General features: G+C 36.8%; 1 pseudogene; it reads right to left on the bottom strand.

Annotated features, from left to right (window-relative positions):
• Window positions 1-658: 658 nt before the first annotated feature.
• LOC121474597 lies at window positions 659-1,533 on the bottom strand (annotated as a pseudogene).
• Between the last annotated feature and the right edge of the window lie 5,062 nt (window positions 1,534-6,595).

Here is a 6,595-nt window from a genome sequence, read left to right as displayed (position 1 = left end):
TCAAGTAATCCTCTTTACCATTTAACTTCCCTAGAATTTATCCTGAAATGTTTCATTGCCAGCATCTTGCCACTTTCTCTAATTATGAAGACAACAGTTCAGTTTATATTTTAACTTTAGTCTGTTGCCTTTCTTTAAGAAGTAAGTAAAATTATATTCTTATGCCCACATCTCTCATATGTGAAAAACATCTGGCTTCTACTCTCTCACTTATTAATCTGGTCCCTCTATATATATGACTTTGTAAGACACAAAAATAAAATTATGGTGAAGGTAGTTTCTAGTCCTGAGTTAATTAAGCTTTTCAATATTAATAAGTAACGATAATCCAGATATTTTTTAAGTTAAAATAGGGTATTCTGATAAAGTTACCTACATCAATATCTCAAACAAAAAAAATACAGCTAATAGAAAAATCAATCCAAACTCAAAGCATTTGATATTTAAGCTCAATATACCAAAAAGTATAATATTTAAGTTCAAATATCTACAGCTTTTCAAAAAGAAAGAAAATTACCTTTATCAAAAGAGATTGAGGTTCACATACCCATTGTGGTCGATGTAAGGCTTTATGTGTATATCTGTGTCAAAATTGGAAACTAACACTTGAAGATTTGATGTGAGATCAGCCCATTTTATCTTGGCCTTTTTGGTTGAGTCAAATGATTTTGATTATTTTTAAATCCTCAACATTTCCATATACAACTTTACTCACTTTTCTGCCTTTTAACTTTTACTTTTTGATCATTTGATGTTCCCAGATCAAAAGACTGAACCGGGCTGATGTCTGGAGTTGACAGAGGAGTGAACATCTGTCTCAGTATGCTTCAGATTCCTCAGGAATTCCTGACGTTTTGGTATAGTACGTGAAGGCTGTGTTCCTGTCGATTTCATCCAGTTTTATATTTCTGTTTTGGTGACAAGTGGTTACAGCCAGAAGATGTATCTTTATAGATGGAGATGAATCAGAAAATACAGATAACAGACCCTGCATCGAACAATCTGTACCAGAACTTGAAGAAGAGGACAAAGAGGAAGAGGAGGATGAAGAAATTACAATTGGAATACTTTTTTACCAATGTTTTTTTAAAGTTATTAGATGGTTTAGCCGACTTGATCAGAAGAGATTTTTCCCATCATCACTGCTTTCCTCTCCATCCGTATAATAATCATCTTCACCTTCTTTTATAATTTTGGAATTCTACTTGAGTGGGCAAGTGTATTTTATCCCTATAGAAAGCATCCCACAATTTTTTTGATCTTGAAGTGGTCAACGATAACGAATTTCTGGTTCGCGTATTAATCATCTACTACCGGTTTCTTCTGGGAGAATTTCTCGGCTTTATTTCGTTTTCCTTCTTGTAATCCAATTTCAAGTTTTCCATTTCTTTTAGCTTTATCTATTCTCTCTCTTGCTCATCATTTTCCTAAAAACTGACTTACTTTCACATTTCTTTTGTTTCTTCAAAGTCACTATCCAAAGAAGGAATGGTCCACTTCACCATTCTGATATATCTCCAAACCGAGATCCATGATGGTAAAAATATATCTAAAAAGAGGCCAGTGTTACCGGCAATGTACTAAAGAATAATTTCCCATACTTCTCACATATACAGTAATTCCATATCCCAAACTGAGCAGTTTGATTAAGAGAAACATTTAATAATAAATTGAATCAGTGATTTGAACATACCTAAAGTTCAGCTCACAAGAGTACTCAGGCAAGCATACCACAAAATGTGTATCTACATAAATATGCATACACCTGGGTGAACCCTAAGGAAAATCTGCCTTCTATAATACAATTAGGATTTTAGAAATAAGAAGAGATAAAGGTTGAAAATTTTGGGGTTGGTTGATTTAGGTTGGGGAACATCCCCAAATCAGTTAGCCATCCTGAATTTAGAATTGACCGTTATAATACTAATCTCCACAAAGGAAAAAAAAAACAACAATCAAAAAAACATAATGACTTTGAAGCAGCTGATTGCTATTTTCTGGAGGTAAAGAAAACAAGGGGCCTAAGGTATCTTAACTGTTACCAAAGGCACATAATCAAATAACTTGATATAGTGGGGTAATAAAACACAGGCCCCATAGATAAAGGGGCTTTCCATCGCCATACAAGTCAGACAATTAGTCCTGAAAACAAAACACACAAAATAAACTTAAAAATGAAAAAGTACATCTGTGGAAAGCTATTAGACCATAATGATAGACAATAGGGCAAATAATATGAAAAAATTTAAGACTTAAAAGGATTTCTCGTAATATATATAGTCACAATCCAAATAAGCACTCAGTACATTCAGAATTATGATTATTCTAATATATCAAACCCAAACGAATAAAAGATTATGTAATCTGTAACACTAAATCAATCATGAGACTCTGGAGCCATTAATTGATAAAAGTATCTGCAACCTATAAAAAACAAGTACAAACTATTTAAAAACCAACCAAACTATACTATAACGGACTATGCAGACAGATTCAGTAAGATGGATTAGAGATAGAGGGTGGTAATACCATATTTTATTATCACTTGGTAGCAATTTTTTTGCCTTTAAGAATTTAAGAGATTCTGACATATGAAACATGAACAAATTTAACTATTCACAAACAACTTTAAATGCATAAGGGAGGGCAGCCCAGTGGCTCGGCGGTTTAGTGCTGCCTTCAGCCAGGGCATGATCCTGGGAGACCCCGGATCAAGTCCCAAGTCAGGCTCCCTGCATGGAGCCTGCTTCCTTCCTCTCCTGTTTCTCAGCCTCTCTTTCATCTGTCCTCTCATGAAATAAATATAATATAAATCTTGTAAAAACAAAAAAATAAATGCTTAAGGGAAGTCTGGTTAATGAAATTAGTAAGTTAAGACTAGATTTTATTAAAAATGTCTAGAGTGCTAAGTTAGACCTCTTTTATAGATACGTGTAATTCCTTGACAGATAATCAAGGCATATTAAGAAAATAAAATATGGCCTAAAATATGTAATTGTGGCTGTTAATTACAAATACATTGCAAGTCTGCAATGGAATAAGCAATATTCAGGAAAATTTGAAGCTAAGTGAAGCTTAATCAAAGAAACAAATGGGGGAAGGCCCCAGTGGTTTACTGGCTAGTGCTAAGCCTTCAGCCCGGTGTGTGATCCTGGAGACCCGGATTATAGTCCCACATCGTGACTTCCCTACATGGACGTGCTTCTCCCCTCTGCCGTGTCACTGCCTCTCTCCTCTCTCTGCTCTCTCAAGAAGTCAAATAAAAAAAATCTTAAAAAAACAAAAAGAACAAATGGGTGACAAAATTCAAACACTTTTTTTTAAAAGAATGTATTATATTTAAATAATTATTTGACACGGGACGCCTAACGACAGAGAGAGAAGGCAGAGACACAGGCAGAGGGAGAAAGCAGGCATCCATGCAGGGAGCCCAACGTTGACTCGATCCAGGGTTCTCCAGGATCACCGCTCTGGCTGAAGGCAGGCACTAAACCACTGATGACCACCGGCTGGGCTGAAAAAACTGTTTTTAACAGAAGAATATTATGAGTCTATTAAAATAATTTATTTATACAGGGTTACCAAACCAACTGTGTCATGAGGCCAAATTTGGCTACCGATTTAATTCATAATAAATAAAGTTATACGGAACAAGCCACAGGTTTTAGGAATCTACACTGACATCTATTACACTAGATAGCTGCAGAATGAGTACCTAGATAGGATCATACAGCCCACCAGAGCCTAAAACATTAAACCACATTGAACCCTTTACTGAAAAAGATACAGTGACCCCGATTCAGGAGCTATGTCAGCATGAAAACTAAACAGTACAAAACGTTTATCCATACAGGATTAATAATACAATGTACACATTTAAACAAAAACTATGGGGGAAAAGAGCAAATTAAGTTGACCTGTTAGAAGAAAAACCAATGGTCCCCAGCATAGTTTAATATTTCCATAAATGTTCGCATTTTCCATCTACTGTTATTATAATAGCTTTCCTGCAAATAAAGTAAGTGAATTAACTGGGAGGATGCACAATTGGAAAAGATGAACAGAGTCCGATACACAGGGGGCTCAAACTCGGTTTCAACCATTTTCCCATATGTGATTCTGGGCACATAGCACATGGATGTTCATCACAGCACAACTGTTTGTAACCGCAAAGATTTAGGAAAAAATTCAACACCTAGCACGAGAAAATGGCTAAGCAAAATGTGTGCATAGGATACATCAAAAAGTGATAAGCTGAGATCTACAAAAATTTTTACTGAAAGAGCAGAATTAAGTGAACAATTACATGAAACTTAAAATACAAGCTACTGAATTCCTCATGGGCACAGCGAGTTAACATAGCATGGACGGAAGGACACCATTAAACACCTAAGAGTACAAGTCAGAGAGGGGAGAGGAGTAATTAGAGGCAGAGGAAGACCACAAGGGTCAAAAAAGCTGAACTATCTAAAGGTCAGAGGCTGTGAACAGGAGGGGGTCATCACAGACTTAAGAGTTGACTGAGGGGCACCTGGTTGGCTCAACAAGTAGGCATGAGACTCATGGATCCTCAGGGTTGTCGAGATGGATCCCCACATTGGACTAGTTTCTTCAAATTTTAAATAACAAAAGGTTTCACGGCTATAGCCCAGAGCATAAATTTCCCAGGAGTCGGTTAAAAAATAACACTTTCAGAGATGCCTGGATGGCACATGCGGTTGAGCATCAGCATTGCTCAGGCGTGCTCCAGGAGGTCCCGGGATAGAGTCCCCCATCAGGCTCCCTTCATGGAGCCTGCCTCTCCTTCCCTCTGCCAATGTCTCCTGCTCTTTCTGTGTCCACTCATGAAAAAATAAAATCTTAAAAACAAACACCTTTTCAAAACATCCTAATCACTTTATTAAACAGCTGCTTCAAAAGTAAAGTCCTATAACTAACAACTGGTTTTTTTTGAAGTCGCGTGCTGTGAAATGACATATCCATTGTTGTGATATACGTAGAATTATCTGATAAGAAAACTGTCAGCAAGACAACAAGAGCTCATCATTGGGATTTTTAAAATGAGAATGGTACCTGTTAAGCAGTATGTTTTAGCAGAACGTTTTAGGAACAGTTCCTTTGCAAAAAGATGGTCTTCCCCCAAAAAAACATAAAATTAGATAGAAACGCTAGTGAATGCCAATATGCTGGATTTATCTACTATTAGCATATTTTTCTCTAACAATAAATATGAAGAAACCGTCACTGGCAATCACAAATTAAAAAAACCAGGGGCCCTTAATAAATAAAAAAGTATTTAACCTATAGCACGAAATTCGGAACTATTTTTTAAAAATTTTTTAAAATTTATTAATGATAACACAGAACAGAGAGAGAGGCATGAGACACAGGCAGAGGGAGAAGCAGCTCCATGCTGGGAGCCCGACACGGGGACTCGATCCGGGGACCCCAGGATCATGCCCCTGGGCCAAAGGTAGGCGGGAAAACTGCTGACCACCCATGGGATCCCGCAAGATTCTGAACTTTGAATTAAACTTACGACCTTCTCCATCCTAAGCTGTGTCTGTGACCAAAACCCGCGTATTTCGCAAAGGACGAGTGAATCGCGCGAAAGGTAAATTTCTGACAGGGAGAATAACAACTCAGGAAGTCACTAGAGACTTGAAATGTTTCCAGCATAACACATCTTTATTTGGCATATAAGGCAAATTTTGTATCCCTGATAATCTTGAATGAAGATCTATGAAAAGTTCCCTATGATAGTGCAGGCAAAATAATGCAAGTGAGAGCTAATACCCTTCCGCATACGATCACAATTCCCCAACAATCCGCGAAAGGAAAAATCTACACCCTACCTTGGGTTAAGACCAGCAATTTATGCTTGACAAAGGAAGTTTATACAAGTATGCCCCATAAGACTGCAAGCTTTAACAAATTTTGTGAATTAAAAAAAAAGATGGACAGTTTTTTAAAAGAATTCAAAAGGTTCTGGATAAATGGAAAAGCATTAACTATACATATATATTTTATTATTAGCCAAGCACATTTATCTAAGCACTTTTTACACTGATCAACTCACTTACTGCAACAACTTTGAAGTTAGAGACAAAGAAAACTGAGAGAGGTTAACTATGTTCACGACCCACATGGCTAGAAAGACAGTAGTCAGGAAAATCATTCCAGCAAGCAGACCTGATTACCCCTATATGAAACAAGCAGAGAGATATGCCAAGAACCTAAATGGGTGAGTATGACTGTGGGAAAAAGCTAAATAATAAAATATCAATAATAGTGGCAGACATGGAATGAGGAAAGTGAGAGGAAGTGCACTAGGATTTCCCACTTAAAAGAAGGTTTACTGAAAAAGACTCAGGGCTGTACCCAGTAGCGAAAGCATGACTTAAAAATCTAAAGATTAAAATGCTCTTTAAGTCACACCAGTATAGCAATGAAGCTGTCATAGGAAACATCAGCTTAGTCACACAACTTCTTGAATGAAGCAATTTAGTTTGGTCTAGGTGTTATGGTGAAGAGTCTAGAAACTAAGTCATGACAATGAATGTACAGAAAAGGGATTCATTTATATAACAAGAGA

Source organism: Vulpes lagopus, chromosome 13, assembly GCF_018345385.1.
Source record: "Vulpes lagopus strain Blue_001 chromosome 13, ASM1834538v1, whole genome shotgun sequence".
Taxonomy (NCBI): Eukaryota; Metazoa; Chordata; class Mammalia; order Carnivora; family Canidae; genus Vulpes; species Vulpes lagopus.
Note: the sequence above shows the minus strand (reverse complement) of the source record. Positions and strands in the feature narration are given on the sequence as shown.